The sequence below is a fragment of the Centruroides vittatus genome, unplaced genomic scaffold, assembly GCF_030686945.1.
Source record: "Centruroides vittatus isolate TY-2023 unplaced genomic scaffold, ASM3068694v2 contig_425, whole genome shotgun sequence".
Classification (NCBI taxonomy): Eukaryota; Metazoa; Arthropoda; class Arachnida; order Scorpiones; family Buthidae; genus Centruroides; species Centruroides vittatus.
This window is the reverse complement of record NW_027122231.1, coordinates 1394876-1413792: the sequence shown is the minus strand read 5'-3', so window position 1 is coordinate 1413792 and position 18917 is coordinate 1394876. Positions and strand designations below refer to the sequence as shown.

General features: G+C 34.7%; 1 long non-coding RNA gene across 1 annotated transcript; it reads right to left on the bottom strand.

Moving 5' to 3' along the window:
• Positions 1 to 5972: 5972 nt before the first annotated feature.
• LOC136976838 (uncharacterized) lies at positions 5973 to 16608 on the bottom strand. The gene is made up of 5 exons (XR_010880991.1): positions 16494 to 16608; positions 15920 to 16013; positions 15554 to 15637; positions 15186 to 15290; positions 5973 to 6743 (listed from the first exon to the last, which is right to left on the bottom strand). It is a non-coding gene; the product is annotated as an uncharacterized lncRNA (long non-coding RNA).
• Positions 16609 to 18917: the final 2309 nt, after the last annotated feature.

The window sequence follows — 18917 nt, the reverse complement described above, 5'->3', positions numbered from 1 at the left end:
AGTGTGTTCTCGAATCCTGTGGATAAGGTTAGCCACAACCGGGAACATTTTCCCGAAGCGTACACCAAAAAACGGTTCCCCCAATCCAGACAAAATCAGAACACGTGGCATTCCCCCCTCGGGAAAGTGCAATAATAAGGGTCCTTATATTATTGGCTGCTATAATTTATCAAGCGTCCCTTCCGTAGACACAATGAATGCAGACATGACACACAATGGGTTAGTCGGGTGCAGCTGCCGCTCTACGCCAGATGACATTCTATTGTGCGCACCTCCGCCACCCCCATCAGCTGCCTCCGAAATTATGTATTTGAACTGATTCATTATATTTAAAAAGCACAAAAAGTTAGCGTGATATCATTTTACTTATTTATATAAATCATTTTTAAGCGTGGGAATCGCTAAAATTCGTTAAATCGCAATTTGATTTATTTATTAAAAATATTTCGTAATACTTAATAAATATGTAAAGGGTTTTTGTGTATAAGTGTAAATAGTGATAATATTTAAAGTAGGAATTATTATTTTATATATTGTAACTGTCGAGAATGGTTAGTTATCCGGTCTCAGCTGCTGCATCGGATCGAAGAGTGAGTAATTGATAAGTAAAGCCCTCTTCACACCGCTAGACCGTATTTAATCCCTTCGCAAAATGACCTTAGTGACCTGTCGGTAACACACAAAAGTAAGTTCTCAAGTCAACTCTCGGAGGGAGTTAAAACTGCACTGTCTCCAATGACATTCGGTTCATTTCTGCGGAGACTTCTATTCCTAATCTCGAGGGATGATCGTAATCTCCTCTCCCTAGTTCAACTTGTGGAAAGTGATCGACACATTGCCAAGGGACTCGACCATTCTCAGAAGGGATTTGCTGGCAGCTTTCATTTCCCGAGGATTTGATGCGGCTCAGAAAGACGGCAAACTCTTACGTTGTGTCCGTTGGATAGAAGTCGGTATATCCTCCCATCAATCCGACACAAGAAGTATTCAGAAGTCAGTGTGCATGGTAGAGTGAGACTAAACAGAAATGGCTAAGGCTGGCAGCTCCAATAGGGAATAAACTTAGTGCTCGGAGCAGGACACACAGAAGAGAGAGAAAGGCAGATTCCTTTTTCGAAGTCGGTGCAGATGACCAGAGAGCAACCGTGTATCTATTTACAAGAGTCAACTCGAATATTGAAACAGCTACTTTTATTTGGAATATCAACAAATACGGGAAAGTTTCACTGAGACGTCTTTTTTCGACTGATAGGCAGATTTCGACAACTACTTGCACGACAAAATTGACTTGCTCGAAATGTTCTTATGTAGATTTTTCTTGTTTTCTTTTAACATATTCAATACTTTTTTTTATTGAAAAAGATCAGGATTCAGCCAGTGTAAACAAGATAGCTATGCACGACTAATCCATTCAGTCTATCTAAGCTCGCTTTAAATCTCCGTTTAAACTTTCGACGATATATATATATATATATATATATATATATATATATACTGTATATAGCAAAAACCATCAATCCATGCAAAGTGATAAAACTTTCTTTTGGATATATAGACCCTATAAGGTCTTTTAAAACTTCTCCGGGTATATAGCGTGAATTTGAACAGTATATTTTAATCAGCAGCACTCTCCGACTTACAAAAACGCTGCAGATAGAGTGCTCTTAAGAGATCTAAACTGCAAACGTACCGACTCGTAATATAATAAATCCATATACTCTATGACTCACTATCCTAACACTCGACAAAGTTGCCAGCCCTAAAACTTGATCACGTAAAGCAGCGTCGATGCTCGGTGTCCACTAATGCGTGGACGATGAGTCAGGGAAGGGATCCACAGGGACCGAGTGGTCGATATGGCGTTCATTCTTGGTCTCTGGTAGACCGTAACATACCCTCAGCCCCAAGCTGCGGTGTCTGGTGATAAGGGTGGTAGAATAGAAAGTCAGACGGCTGGAAAAAATTAGGTAAAAAAGACCTTTTTCTATCAAACTTTGAAGGTATTAAAAGACAGAAGGTCACGTTGCTTCGTGTCTCCCTTGGGGTCATGTCTAAAATCGATTCTAAGTTAGGGAGAGTGGCATTGGTTCCATGTGACAATAGTTGTGTAGAGTAGAGAGAAATCACATCATTCTCTCTAGCAGATCTTATCACCTAAGATGTAGAGTGCTGTCAAGAAAGATCACTGTTCTCTTTCTGATGGTCGAAGATTTCATAGTATCGTGTTTTATAGTCATTCTGACCACACACACATGGGAGATTTTTACATATTCTCCAGTTTTATATTTTTTTATCGAGCATATTTTTTCGGTCCCCAATGCATTCGTTACGGGGAGTGTCCAAAATAAAACTTACACAAAAATAGAGAATGCAGTCGATTATATTGTGTTTCGCAGTTATTCGTTTTTTTTTTATTCGTAATTTAGTTGTTTGACTTTTTTTTAAGATTTTCAACTTTATTTATTTATTTTTTCCCCTTCCACGTTCAATAAGAGCGAAATATATTTTAAAATTGTACTAAAACTAAAATAATTCTAGTAATTATTTTTTTGAAATATAAACAATTTTTATGTATATTGTTTTTAATTAGATAAACGGATCGATCGAGCCCTTAACTAAAAATCATAAAAAGATTTAAAAATCTGGAATTATCGGCTAATTAATTTATTTAAAGTGTGAATAAGTTTAAAGATAACGATAATAATAGTTAATTTTTCAAAAAAGATTAATAATGCAGATAATATATATAAAGAATTTGATAGGAAAAAATGTTCAATTGGCTTAAAGAGCATTAAGAGACTATTTTATTTAATCCTCTTTAGAACGATGTATTTGAAATTCCATCAAGAAACTAAAAGGCCAGTGTTTGATGTCATAGTGTTACTGGCATTCAGTTGGCTGTAACTAATAAATTGTTTACAGAAATTCGCCATTTGTGCGACCAGAACGAAGAGGATCTGTAACAGTGAGTGAGACAAACTGGCACAGGCTGTGAAAATGAGTGGCTGTATACTGTCTATTCCATTTCCATCGTCAAAGCCGTCACTACTTGGGCCATCAGTTCAAATCAAATTTGAAGATCGCTAGAGCTGCGCTAATGGTCGCGCGATGCCGATCAAGGCATATTAGTGGAGCAAGATCTGATGTCTGTAACTGCCATTTGTCATTGGATGGAGGCTAGAAGTTCAGCCATTGCATTTTCGTACGAATAACCGGTTGGGGAGTAAAAAATCACCATTCCTTATAGTCATTCTTGTATAGTAAGATAATACAGAATTGATGGTAAGAGAGACAGTTTTTAGTCCAGTTATTTTTTATTATCTGCATTTCTTCACTTTCTTAACATAGTATCCTGTGGGTAGTTTGAAAAGAAGAATTGTTCGGATTTTCTGCTCTAGCCTTTCGAGTGGATGGGATTTGTGACGAAAGGAGGCTTTTTTAATGTTTTATTAACAGTATATTCTTTTAAAGATTTCTTTGCCATTTATTCTCGCTTTTGACATCGAACAAGTTCGCATTTTTCGGCAATTAGGGTTATCGAAAGATTTTTATCAAGAGAGACGTTCGGCGTTTGGAGATGAAGTGTCTTTCTCGGATAAAAGAACTTTATGAAAATTCTCGACATTGAATTAAACGTGGAAAATTTTCCAACTCTTGGCGAGAATCGTTAATAATTGTAAAATTAAATAATTAAATAAAAATTTAAAGAGCGATCGAAAATAAACGAGTCGATTTACGCCGATCGATCGGGTAAAATGCGATCGATAAAAATCGTTTAAGTATCCACTAATTAAAGAAGCCGAGAGAAGCCATTAGATAATCATTGGTTAGAAGAATAAAAATGGAAGTAATTCGGTAGAGACGTCATTGTTGCAGGTGTCCATCTTAGCGTGCACAGGTAAGTTGTCCCTAGGCAGTCGGCTAGCGTCTCGACTTATCGAGAGGCAGAGATGGTCAAACAAGGTTTTATGGTTGCAGTTGTACGTTTCTTTTTGATGAACGAACCATTCTGCTCGAGGTTATTCTCCGGTAATATTGAGGCAAGACAAAAGTTGTGGTAGGGTGGACGTGATGCCGTCGTCAATTCTAACAGCAAATGCAGCGGAAAAGCAAGTCGGCCAGCCAAGACTCGATCGTTAAGCAGCCCAAGCCTTTCACTGAGGATTAGAGGGCAAGCACTTTGCGGGCTCCGAGGTTGTAAAGGCAGCGGATGGCGTGTGGTTTTGTGTCCTGCCAGCAATAAACTCGGCGGTCTGCTTCCATCATCTGACGCCCTTTACGGCCAACCTTTGGACATACCAGCTCTGCTAGAGCACTACCGATTGTAAATCATGGATGCCGAAGAGACAGTTTCGCTGGTGGGTGGCTATTGGACACTCCAGCTACAAAAGAAAATTTTAGGACGTATATCAAGCGAATTCAATCGAGAAGAAAATACTTTGAATTCTGTTTTCTCTAAAATGCTACGCTTTATTATAGAAATTTCTAAAAATCATCGCATTAATATTTTGCGATAACAATAAAATATGAGCGTTTAAAACCGTACAAAATCTGCAAAAAATTGATTGATACATTTATCACAGAAACAAATGACGCTACACTAGAGGATTACCATTCGAAGAGCATTTTAAAATAAAACAATATTTAATCTATGTCAGAATATTCGATACAGTTAAAAACCCTACTCGGCGCGATTTATAATTTATGCTTATGTATTTATGTAGCATAGACGATTGAAGGTGGTTGCTATCCTTTACCGGGGACGACATCAGTCTTTGTGTGAGGAATTTAATTTCAAGAGTTGGAAATTAATGTTCGTGTCCCGCTTGTGTAGTTGGTTACCACTCATTAAAGCCGTTTCCAACAATACGGACTAAGTAATAGATTGGGCAGAAGTCGCGCTTTTTCAGTTTCGTACAAAAGTTGCAGCAAATAAAAGTAAAATTTAAACATGAAGAAGAGAAGTCACGCCAGGTGACAGCCGAAGGGGTATTTTGTCGTGAGATTTCTGATAAAGAATGTCTTGGTAGAGATAAACTGTACCTCGAAGATGGTTGGTTACATGTAATCAGTGGACATGGGAGAAGGTCCATTACCAAGCCAGCTAGGATATTGAATCTGTCGGTAACCTTGGCGTCACATAATGGAAGGAGGAGAAATTGGTTTGTCTGCAAGCGTCTCAGTCATGTATCACCTACATGCAATCAGCTAAAAATGTCTGTCTAAAAAACGTCTTTAGTAAAGGAATAAATCGATTGTGGATGATTTGGTTAAGAGTTAATGTTCCACTTAAACGAGTCATTTTCTGTAGAGTGTGCCCTTATCATCTTTGTAACTTTAGAAGCGAGTGTAATAAAAGCCGCTTTCCAAATAATAACGCGCAAGCGGAGAGAAATTGTATTAATAATTTAGTTTGCATTGAACACAGCATAAAGATTTTGTAGTTGTCTCTCGACAGAAAAATCTTAATTTAGGTTTCATTTTTTATTTTATTATTTAATATCTAATTCATTCTGTTTTTAATTTATATATAATTATTACAATATATGGTCATTTTAAACCCATCCGATTGTTTTTTTCGAAATATAAGGCAATAATAGAAAATACCTGGTAATTAATAACTTCCTCGAGGAAAATTTTTCTCCCCTCTCTCAACATTATTGCACAGGAATTTTTAGATACTTTGTAATTCTGCAAGAGAAAAACAGTATAAGATAAACGATCGTTATAAACAGATATTAAGAGGATTTTGTTCGAAAATCAAGACTAAACGAGAATATAATAGACAGCGCAGACGAAAATGTCTTTATTTTATAGGAAAAGTGAAAAGTTAAACGATAATTTATAGAGTGAAGTTAAGATAGGTAGGATGCTTTTCAGTTTTTGTCAATATTTAATCAATGTTAACAATAAGAATAAGGGAAATTTTTCTAATTGACGATAGAAAGAAAACATTTAGATATTATACTAAAACCTGTAAAATTGATCGTTTATTTCTACAATTTTCGGCACTGTGTACACACGGCATAATTATTAAAATATTAAAGGAGGAAGAAATAGTAGTTCCTTTGGTTGAAGGAAAGTTCCGCAAACGAAATGTTCTAAATTGCGCCGTGCAGGAGTGTTTCTATCTTATTTGTTTGGCTACTACCGCTGCAGTTGGTTTACGCACACTGTGTTAATGGTTTTGGCAACCGTAGGATAAATATTGCACCAGTCAGCATGTAGTGAAGTGACGGGATACGAGCTATTACAATGAATGATTTAACAGGATGGCTTTCTTCGTCTATCCTACTTGAATGTATTATGCAAGACAGCGAAACTGGTAGAAGACTCCATAATTGGCGAGGATGGTGTAAGGGCTTTGTCTGTTGCATTATTAAGTAGCACCAACTGACATTACACAGACATTCTGTCTGCCTCACTTAAAGCATTACTGCGTTGCAATAGCTTCGGTGACCTCCCCAAAGACTACTAAGAACCGTTCAGAATTACTGAACTTAGAATCCACAGTGTTTAGTGATTGCCCAGTTCGCATAAAGGTAAGTACTTCGGGGTATTGTATCCAGATGTAAATGATTAAGTTTCGTCCTCCTTGATTCGTCACAGGTTGGCCATGTGAGCAATCAGCACGTGGTGGTGGCATCACGTACTATACCCCTACTGCGCTTCTTACGAATGTGGCACATACGTGCTTAATACACACAAATCTTCTCATATTTCTCATTTTAAAAATTTCAAATCTGCAATTAAAGAAAAAAAGCTTTATTAAAAACTTTCTTTTATTTAATTATTATTTTTTTCAAACATTTTTAACTTCTTTCTATCTAAAAATCTTGCTAAATGCTCACTAAACATAAAGATACATTTAAATAAACACATTACAGTAATAACACTTATTAATATTAAATTTAAGTCATGTAAACAATAAAAAGTAGTTTTAGAAAACGATAAACACGAAATAAACAGCATAAATTTAATCTTGATAGTCGAAAATTTTGTATATATTTAACAAACACGCCTCTTCTATTATTAAATATTTTTGAGATTTAAAAGAATCGCTGTGAAAATACAGTAAATCCAAAATATGGTACAAACATAAAAACAGATAAAAAATTAACATCGTAGTTTTTTCTCTATAAAGAAAAGAAACAACAGCATAAAATATGTAGTTACTTGGCTTCCTTTCATTCCGTAAATTCAACAAATTACGCTATATTTCATCATAATCGTTTCTTTATAAATATAAATATGTTAAGTATAGCGATAAACAGATTATTCATCTCTCTTATAAGCGTTTTAATATTATGCAGTTCGATTTTATTAATGAATAAAATAAGTAAAAAGAAAGGAGGGAAAAAAGTAGGAAAAAAATAACAAGAAAAAAGCATTACACCAGCAGTAGAAAGATCTCAACAACCTTCTCGATTTCTAACATCTGTTGGAAGAAAAGTCGCAGGCTGTGTGTATACAGAAATGTCTATGGTAGGAAAGAAAACACTCCATTTGATTGCTGACCATGTCAGATCTGCGAAGAAATCACAGGTTTGTACTTGGTGGAGTTCTGATGATAAGACTTGTGGCAGAAACGTTACAGCTTTCGTTCACCGCACTCCGCACTCGGTCCTTCGATGTCGCTTCGCCTTCTCTCTTATCGGAGATGACAGGTTAATGGTGCCACAGCGAATGGGCTGGCCTGGGGCACGCAAACGGTCGCATTATCGTCAAAAAAGACGGTCTACAGTTGGAGCGTTTGGCTGATTGAGTCGATAGCAAGATCAACGTTGCTTCTATAGACTCCACTTTTATTATGGCTGATACTTTCCCTTAAGAAATGCATAATCTGACTTTATGCAATCCAATGTCTTGCTGGTACATAAAAGTATATATTTTTTCTTTAACACTAGGTGGTCTTTTTTGGTCTTTGCGAATTTATTACTCTTTTGATAAAAGAATGCGGCTCTTTTTACTGATGGATTATAAATGACAGCATAACTGGCCAAATACTTCTGCCCCGCTCGATATATTTTAGATTTCAACTATAAAGGTGAGCACTATTGCAGAGAAGGAACGCTTTTATTTGGTAATTAAACTGCACTGGAGGTTAGACTATTACTTAGTTTGGAAAGAAAGCTTTTTATTAGGAATATCTAAAATTTTTATCCTAGTAAGTACGCCGTTGCAATAAATATGGTTATATTCAACTAGATATCTTCACTTTACAGAGTTTACTACGTATCTGCAGCGGAGCAAACGTAAGGATTAAAAATGTAAGTTGTGCAGAAAGCATCTTATTGAGATTGCACATTAAATAAGAAATCTTATAAAATTAAAATAAGAAAACAGTCTTTGAAAATTTTGATGCTTATGTAAACTAACAATTTCATGACGATTTGCATAAATAAGAGTTTTTTATAATTCGTTAATTTGTGTTTAAATCCTTAAACAAAATCCATTATTTTCTAATTAGGCAAATTGGAAAAGAAGCAGCCATTTTGCGAAGCGCGTTGAACAGGGCTGAAACTATTGTAATTGACGTAGAAAGAGAAATTAATGATTTATATAGACTGATTAACGAACTTTCAAGTTAAAAGAAACTTTGTTAATCAAACGAAATAAATTATTGATATTCTTTCTGATCGAAGTTTTAAAGAAACTTTTGTCATCTAAAGTAAGGGGAGAGAGTGAGCCAATGAAAGTAAAAACTGAAGGATGGCTTCTGCTTTATGGCCACAGATGTCAGAGAGGGATAAAAATTAACACATGTTGGAAAATTAAGCAGCAAAAAGTTAATTAGAAGTGATGATGTTTTCTTTTAGAAATAAACTTTTTAATTCTTTTTCATTCCGCTTTCGACAAGATGGTGTTTTCGTATAAAAATTATCTTATGAAGTTGGTTGGTCAGGGTCCAACTGTCCTTATAGAAATCTTAATTTAATAATTCCGATGAAGAATGGAGTAATATTAATTAATTAATCGAATGATAATTCCTAAGAGAAGAAAGAAGAAATGGCAGGAATTGCAGACTTGCACTAATGAAAGATGCGCGAAACAAGGAGGAAGAAAAAATCGTTTTAAGTCAGAGGCTGTAGCAGTTTAATGGAAGCCTTGATGAGCGTCAGCAGTGTTGTCTTCAATTGTAGTTGAGGAAGTTCTTTGCCCGGGGCACGTCCTATGTCAACAGTCGGCAGTGGTCCAACTGTCCTGTAGGTACACAAGCAGCGCTGTAGGCGACATCCACTATGCCGACGTTTAATACCAACCCAGCGACATACAAATTAGATTAGTTCATGTACAGCAGACGGATGATAATGACTGGGCGCAAGGCCTCATCATTTTTCTACCTTTGTTGATGAACTACAGGGGAAACGGGACAGGAGATTGGAAAGGGTGTTGATTTAATTAATTTTTATCACCTTTACCATTGCGAAAGAAGTTGTACCAAAGTTTGTTAAAAACCCTGGAGCCTTATTGGAAAGTTGGGGGAAGAAGAAGGGGAGCAATGTCTTGTCTGCAAGGCAGCACTACCAAGTGTGGGTTAGATATCATTTGTTCAATTATGTCGGACGTAGAAGGCTTACAGTAATAACATCAAGACAGGAATTGCGATTATGTTTCTGCTGTTTATCTTGTCTTCCTTCATCAGTTTTATCTCTCGTCTACAGTTTAATGTTAATTAAAGTGCAGCATATCTTAGTCGACCATTGCCTAATAATTAGGATGAGTTGTCGCGCAGACGTCTTCTTTTCAATGACATGCTGCGGCTTTTTGGTTCCGGATGCGCTTAGTTTCTTGTTTCTTCACCAAAAAGGAAATTGCGTTTCTCTCGGATGCTTCCCCTGTTCCCCTGCACTGGCAATCGAGGTGCTGTTTTCTCAACGATCGCTTCACACATTCCTCAGGGACTAGAAAAGGAAGCAAGACTATCTAATTAACAAAGGATGGCCAGCTGATCAATTCTTGTTCGGTTCTTTCAACTGATGCTACAGCATCCAATGAACTTGATAAATGTATTTGGGATTATTTTATAACTTATAAAATTATTCATTATTTCAAAAATTTTGAAATTATTTTTTTTATTCGTTTCTTAAACCTTATAGATGATGATATTCGTGCTTTAAAAAAATAATAAAGAGTTATTTTTAATTGATTAAATAATTAAGTATCTCGATATATAATTAGCGTTAACATCTAAATAATTTTAAGGTATATATTTATAACCTTTATAATTCAAACTTTATTATTATTAAAAAACGAAACGAATTGATATATAAAAACCAAGTGATAATTATGAAAAATCTTTAAAAAATTTTGCTTTCATATTAGAAAAAATTATTTATTTTGAAATTAATATTAAAATTTTTGTTACGTATCGTAACTAATATGAGTTAAATAAATTTGATAACAATTTAATTTATATGTATAAAGGTAACATATTATTTTTCGTAGTTAAGAAGCCAGCCTACATTGCAATTAATTAAGTTTAAATCTTTTGAATTATAAAATCTCTTTTTTTCCATAATCTACGTCGAAAGGTACAGATTAAGGATTTTAAAGATGAAATGAGAAATCGAACACTGTTCTAGCTACAACTACGCGTGAAATTCGACTGCGCGTACTGCCTCTCGCCAATGTTATAAATTGTTTGGGAGAGATTTTTTTCCCAAAGAGCTTTGAGAGTTTTATAAGAAAATGCTTTTAGTTGTAAACAGCGTAAGAAAAGAAAGGAAATGAAGACATTCTTGCGGTTTATTAGAGAAACACGTTCGGAACTTTTTGTGGGACAAAACATCTCCAGCTGTAACTTGCTTCAGGTCACAATTTAGACCCCACCGGACGTCGTTAGTGGGTGTTTTCCATTAGTGAGTCCGAGAGCAGCTAGAAATAAACTGTTGTTACAGGATGTCCCCTAGTGTCGTCGGTAATGTTTGAAGTGTGATAAAATCCATTGGGTGTTCAACTGTATACAGTAGGTGGAGTTTATTGTTGGCGACGGCCATCCCACTAAATAACCCCCGTTGTAAAAATCCCTACAACAACAGGCAACTAACCCCAACACAACTCCTATGTCTAGTTATAAATAAAATTTATTATATAGAAAGTACATTAGTAAATTCATTTATTATTATTTTTTGGCAAAATAAAAATGTTTTGAAAAAGCTGTAATGGCTGGATGGTATCAGAAACCGGAATCTGTCGACCACAACTGGATTTGTCGCTTTCCACACAAAGACCTTTCATTAAGATCACGCAAATGACTGACTGAAAGTCTGAAAAGCTTTGAGCTTAATTGTTTGCTTGATGAAACGATCGCTGACATTTGCGTGATTGTTCTATGTAAAGAATCCATTTTATTGACTTCGTATGCGATAATATAATTTGTAATGCATGTTTGCTATTAATTAGAGAAGAAAAAATTCATCCTGCACGAATTTACACGTAGATTTAAAGATAAATAAATATATATTTAGCATATTTTATTTCTTTATATATATATATATATATATATAGCGAGTCGAGATGTCGGGATTGACGTTTGTAATGAGCTATCTCGAACCTCTGTAAATTGCTACATATAGTATCTGACGGGTAAGAGCGGCCATGTGGCGATTGATCGTGATTGAAATCAAAGACAAGCGATACGTGATCTATAGGAGCAGACAAAAGACTGGATTCAATATAATCACTATGAGTTGGATTTCTAGTCAGACAAAAGAGTCTACTTTATTCGCTGCTAGGTTGGCTGACTGGCCAGTGTGGTGAGTCACTCTCTAGCTGTTCTGGTCGCGGCAAACCCCAGAGGCTGGATCGATGTTAGTCTACCCGCTAGAGTTGGACTGGGAGCAGCTGTTGCTGTGTGCACCTCGCTACGACTCAACACAGCTTCACGGCTGGACATTAATAACTTGGTTCTACAACTGGCAGTCACAGCTGTAAACATACCGAAGTTTCAGACCAGTTTCGGCTTTTCTCTTATCCCCTTGCATTATAGCTTTGCCTGCTGTGATTGTGTCTTGCTGGTAAGGTGCAGTCGAGATCGATTGTTACATTTTCTTTTACAACCTTACAAGCAGGCGAATATCAATTAATTAATGTGAATATATTTCTTATATCTGTAGCGTGCGTTTAAATATAGCATTAACTGTTATGATGTTATATAAGGGAAACAGACATTGACCGCGTAGCTGTCAGGAGTGCATCAGAAGAAAGTGGACAGCTTCAGGGAATGTCACACACAACAAAGTTCACTTGACACTCCACTGGGTTCAGGTTAAGTACTGTTTATCAGTAGCGAGTCTAACAACTTTCTTCCTATTTGTATTCTCAGCCATCCTCCGTTTTTACGGGCATTTGCCTGCTAGATATTGTAAGGTTGTTGGCTTGTGGAGAGACTTTAATTTCCGTCTCAAGTTTACGACAAAAGCAGACATCGGGTCAAATGTCGTCAAACCGGAGATGGGGTCCAACATAAAACAAGTCGTTGGATTCATAGTCTGATGTATCTCACATTCATAAAAGATGTATATATGTGCTTTACATACAACCTTTATTATGACAATGTAAAAATGCAAAGTCAGGAAGATTTTTGAATCACTTGTCTTCGAAGCTGTGAAAGAAGGCACCACGTTTCTTAGTTGAAATTGGTTATAACTAATCATACGGGTATATACTCAGGCAGTTTAACGATGAGCATAGATCTTTAAAAAATTTAAATATTGTCACATAGCAAAAAAATCGGAAATAATCTTTATTAAGAAGGAAGAAATATCAATTATAGCAATCATTGGACCAAACATCATTTATTTGCTGTAGGCCAATCTCTTTAGTACCGATTGAAAAAAAGAATGAGTAAAAGATGCCGACATTCTTTCTACGTATTTCATTCCGCTTACTGCTTACAATTACATTCGAATATAAAAAGAAACAAGCACCTGACGATTCCGTTTTGGGGCCATCTAAGGAGAGACCTGAACAATTCAGTAGTATTTTTACCTAAAGGGATGTTTTATTTTTTCCATGCGTCCCTCATCGAACGATCTCTTCAACAACAATTTTTAGATAAATGATGAATTTCCTAAATTCAACTTAGCGGAATCAATCGACGAATCGGAAACTACCCATTTAGGGTACAAGTTTTTAAATTTTCATGTTTGTCATTATGAAAATGAAAAACTATTCCTGAAGCTAAAATCTTCTCCACTAGAACGTACATTTTTCAATATGGTTGAATGAAAATGTTTATAACTATGTAATTTAAATTGGGATTTGTCTTATTGTTTTCTTAAAGTATAATTTTACCGAATTGAAACGGAGCAGAAACTTATACTCTAACAATTTCCCTTTTGGTGGTCATGCTTCACCTACATCTGACATTTATCCTATATTCCTTGTGGACATCTATCATATTCTGTCGTTGCTGGCAGTTGTTACACTCGCGTGTATGTCAATATGACAATAATACCGACCTATGAAGCGGTCAAAGTCAAAATTATAACCTGGTTAATCGTAAAACTGCAGGCTGTTGTCAAAAGTATTCAAAAATTAATCGTTTTTGTTTAATTGCATAAAACTGCTATACTAAATTCCACTCACGAAACTTAATTATCATTAATAATCTCTCGCGCGACACCGACAGCGTATCTTTTCCCAAAATGGAGCTTAGATCATCATCATCTCATCAGCAGAGCGATCAGCAAGATAAACAGACCTCCAAGGAGCCATCGGTAACAAACGTATCATCCAACCATCTGTAGATTGTGCAAAAAGTTTGTTACTTACGACCAACAACTATTTGTCAGCAGTGTAATCCCCGATCATTGACTGTTATTTACCCTTGTCATGATGAGAGAACCATTATCGCCACTGCCCGTCATTTTGGTCCACGGTATTAGCTCACCTTATCACTTACAGGGTGGACTATCTGTCAACTCGGTCTGATCACAACCGAGGTTATCTATATATGTAATTTTTCATCTATAATCTTTCAAGATAGATAATATTTTAATATAAATTTGATAGAGAGATATATCCTAAATAATAATCTCTTCCAAGTTCGATCGATGTTTCTTCTCCCAGTAACCCCCAAGATGTTTACGGTCAAGAAAAGAACAACTAAACTATACGTGTTCAAGTGGCATATGTCATGATATGTTTGGAAACAGCACTACTTGTAAGTTCTCGGTTAGATACGGTAAGAACTAAGGCTTTAACAAAGCCAATAAGTAGGCATCAATGCCGTAGCTGAGCCTCGGGGAGAACAACTTGAAAATATCCCAGAAAGCATTGCTTGATTGGATACAGCACTCCTGACTTTGTCTTCCTACTATTTATTGCCTTGATTACCAACATGTTAGAATTTTTACTTTGTCTGCTACTTCTTTCGAGTAATTGGCATCGTCACTGCAGTCGGCGTTTCAGCCGCCAGTTACGTCCTATACAGGAAAGATTAGCCGTTTTGCCAAAAGATCACGTTTTATGCACAACAAATTTTACACTAGACAAGTCGGTGATTAAATATTTGACCTAAGTACTTATTTAACAACAGAAACTTTGATTTCGAGTGTCTTTCTACTTATTTCATAATTAATCTTAACGCTAGGCATTCCAAAGAATAAATTTTATATAGTTAAAAAATATATATATACGTTTCCAGGTTATTTTTAAACGTCACAGGCAGAGGAAAAGACAAAATGATGCAGGAATATGCATAAGATAGAACATTTGTAATGTCAGCGATTACCAGAATCAACTCTTGGAAAATGTAAAAATCGAACATTGTCCACCTTTTCCCCCTTCTTCCTGTTAAAAATTGTCTCTATTTTTTATTCTAATATTTCAGTTTTGAAGGATTGATTGAACATATGCAATCCAATTCAATTTAAAATCATATTTATATCGTCTTAATGATAATTTTACTGTATATTTACGCGCATCCATCAACGTAATTATTCTTAATTTAACACAAATTCTTTAAATAACATAAATCTATGATAAACCTATCATTCAAGTTATCGATAAAATTGCTGTAAAAAGAAAGACGATAAAAAATAAATAAATAAATAGACACTGAGCGGAAAAAAACAATAAAAAAAATATATGATATTGTGTTAAAGTTTGGCTTATAGTTCTTTAATATTTTTGGATCATTTGCTCTAATGGATTTATAGAAAAATAGAGATTCCTACCAGTTGTATATAGTTTTCCGATCCAGCTTGGTAGTTTTCTTGTGTGTTTGCTAGAGACAAAGCTTCGGCATCTTTCCAACATTGATTTCGTCATTCCAAGTAAAGCTAAATTAATATAAGGAGTACTCATAGATAAAAGTTACATTTAAAAAATAATAAGAAAAAGAATTATGTGAAAAAATATATTTTTATAATTATACTACTAAAGGCCTATACATTCTATTAGGTAATTTTAAAAAAAGCTATTATTAGGAATAATTAAGAATTTAAAATTTGATACTTTTAGTAAATTTAAGTTAAATGTTATTGGCTTTTAAGTGTAAAATATCGAGAAAAACTTTGAAAATAAGAAGGAATACTGATCAAACTTTGTGTTTCTTCAGGGGATGGATAGACGATGTAACAAAATATCACATGTTTGGGACAAAATCCTGAATTTTTCTCGTGATAAACTGAAAAATATAGAATGGGTAAATTTGATAATAAATAGGCTGTTAAAGAATATAGAATATTTTGAAATATTTCTTAGTAAATAAAAAAGTGAAGTTTCATATTTCAGAACTTCTCAATAGGGAATAGAGAAGAAGATACACATGCATCATCGACTATACTGTCAAGTTGGAAGTCAAACATTGTCAAAAGTCAAGCTACCTTTTCATGGTCTCAGCCACCATCTGGTGTATCGAAGGGAAAATTATTAAAAAATTTCACAGAACGCTAAGTCCAGTTCTAACCTGAAATCTGTCGGAGTTTCAGCCTCAATGAGTTTTCCAAGCCGTCAGATAGGCACTGTATCTTCGTTTCCTCTTCTCGAACCCTTCAAATTATCTATTTTCGTTTTTCCACAGTCAGGCGACAGAAGAAAAGAAGAAAAGAAAAAAATGCGGAAGAATGAATCGCTTTTATTAGTCGAGAAAGTTCTGCTTTCCTCTCTCTCTCTCTTTCTCTCTCTTTCTGGAAGAATACTGTTTATATACGCACTTTGATTATATTCTTGTTCTAGTATCGATTTTATAAATAAATTTTCTGATAGACTCGAAAAAAATTTTTTTTTTTATTTAAAAATTTCTCCGAACTTATCATTAAAATATAGTTTCTTTCTATATTCAGTTTTGTTCTTTTACAGCTGCATACTTTTTAAGAAAATACGTAAAAATGTTATATAGACTATTGTAAATATTATTAAATATTAAAAATTCAAGTTTAATTATTTGTAAACTTATGAGGAATATTATTGAAAATGACAGCAAAATAGATATTTTCAAATATTAATATAAAAGGAAAAAAATGAATATTTTATTAGCTTACCTGTTTGAATAGTTAAAATGTGTCTTCTCTGAATTATTCGGAATAAAATGTGCTGTTTTTTTTATATGATTATTATAGAATAACATTAAATTCTGTAGATCCACGTTAGAATTCTAGACTCTTCTTGAACTGTAAATATAAATAATAAAAATAGACATTTCTATAAAAATTAAAATTTAATGAAAAAAATAATCTTAAAATAAAATGTATCCTGGTATATAGAGTTGTTGTTATTAATGCTTAAGCTTGTTATCTTTATTTACATCATAAAGTTTTGAATATAGTCGAGCTATTATATTTACAAACAAAAAAATCCATAGCAAGATTCCTTCGATCAGTATAACCTATTCAACTTAATCAATAATAAAATAAACTAAGCCGCCCGCAGGTTTTTTTTATCAGTTTCCTGAACTCATCATGCAAAGTGTTTTTGCATGATGAGTCCAGGAAACAAATTAGCACAGAAAAAACTAAATCTTAAATATAGTCGTTCTAAGCATCCCGACAGATAATCGACAAGATCGATCATTATTTCGAGATTATCTTCGACGAATTATCTGATTACAATACTTCGTATGAATTCAAATTACATTTGAAATTTAATTATTCTTCCAGATAAGGATTTTGGATATAACAGCCTATAAAGTTCGAGGGGAAGTTGATTTTTTGGGGTTAAAATATATTAAAATCACTGGTAGAAAAAAAGAAGACAATTTTGCAACTGAATGATATTTTATTTAAAAGCTTTGATCGACCACTGGCCTCTGTTGTATACATAAAAAAATAATAATGCAGAAAACAGATATGAACAAAACTAAATAAGTCGGTAAATTGACAGCAGGAAGTGGTATATGAGAACATATTGTTTCTATCGAGACACGTCTGTTTCAATAACAATCGCGACAGATATCGAGACTATGGTGTTTTGCAACACTAGTGATGCTGATTTCGTCAACCACGAAATCGGTAACAGCACAATTATCCATTCCGCCTCGCAGACAAAAAGAACGATCGCTGTGAGACTAACCCAGACATAAGGGAGCCAATGTCATTTGTCAAGCAAGTGACATCCCTGTCGCAGATAGTAAGTGTTTAATGTTTACAACTCCCTCAATGATCAATAACGTTCCCTCATCACTTTCTAGCAACATTTTCAATTGATTCATTGCGCAGATAGAGAATTTAGTTTTTACACGGGTTGGCCTTTTTGCTTTTCATTTATATTTACCAATTAAATGTTAATGTTTCTTTAAAACGTTGTTAAAACGGAAAATGAGAGGGCCATTAGTTAGAGGAGGAAAAAAAGGAAGTAGAGAAAGTTACCTTAGAAAATTTAAGTAAATTACTATTGTTATTTCTTCAAAATTAAAAATATGTTTAGGTTATTTAGAAAGAATCGATTAATGTAGCAGACAGTTTAGCCCGAGAGAAAGAATAGTTTGTCAACTAAGTCGACATGATGACAAGCGTTGGTTATGTGACACTTAAAAGTCCTAAATCAAATCCTACGTGTGATGACGGAAAGGAAATGAGATCTTTTAAAGCAAAGCCTCCAAGCAATTTCATTGGTAAGTTATTACAGCGCTGAACCACAAGAGGAGTGGTGTGAGTGGTATGTCATCTAGTCGACTTGGAACAAATCGATGGGTTTGGGGGATTGCAAGGGTTGTTGTTTACTAGTGGTAGACCACGGACAGAACGTGAAGTTGTCAACACGGGAACACAGGAAATGAAAGTTTCGCTTTTGTCCCTCGGGCTACCGTACCTGTGGCTCTACTCTACCATTTCTTATTACTTTCTATTTCTCTCTCGACAGACGGATTTTCTAAACGGTTGCCTCTCTCTCTCTCTTTTTTGGTGTGTTGAGTAGAGGGCGGTGTTTCTCTGCCAGAGTATATATTCTGCCTCACTGTTCTCTGCAAAGATGCAGCTCTGCTACGGAAATTGTACAGGTTGATGCAGATTTAGTTCGCAAATTTAAAATAAAAAAAATTCGCTATATTTTTCAATATTTTAATAAATAAAAACATTTATAATATAGGCCTACATATATATATTTAAAGCTACAAAATGCAGTTACTTCGTTATCCCATACACTAATTTAGAAGAATTTGATTTAATTATTCTATTAAAAATAAAAATAGAAGTGTCTGTATTATTAAACCACGTCTAACACTATTCCTACAGATCGAAAGAAGAGAAAACAAGAAAACCAATCTCAGTCACACCACCATAATATTATTTATTCATTCACTTACTCGAATTCCTATTACATAGAGAAGTCGTGGAAAGTTTTCCTCGTCCTTCACTCTGTCCTCTGTTGATAAAACGAATAATTTACGTCTAAAAAATAATCTAATCATTGATAAAAGTTCGTATCGATTATTGCTACCCGACTTAAGTAAGGAAGAAGTCATCGCTGGA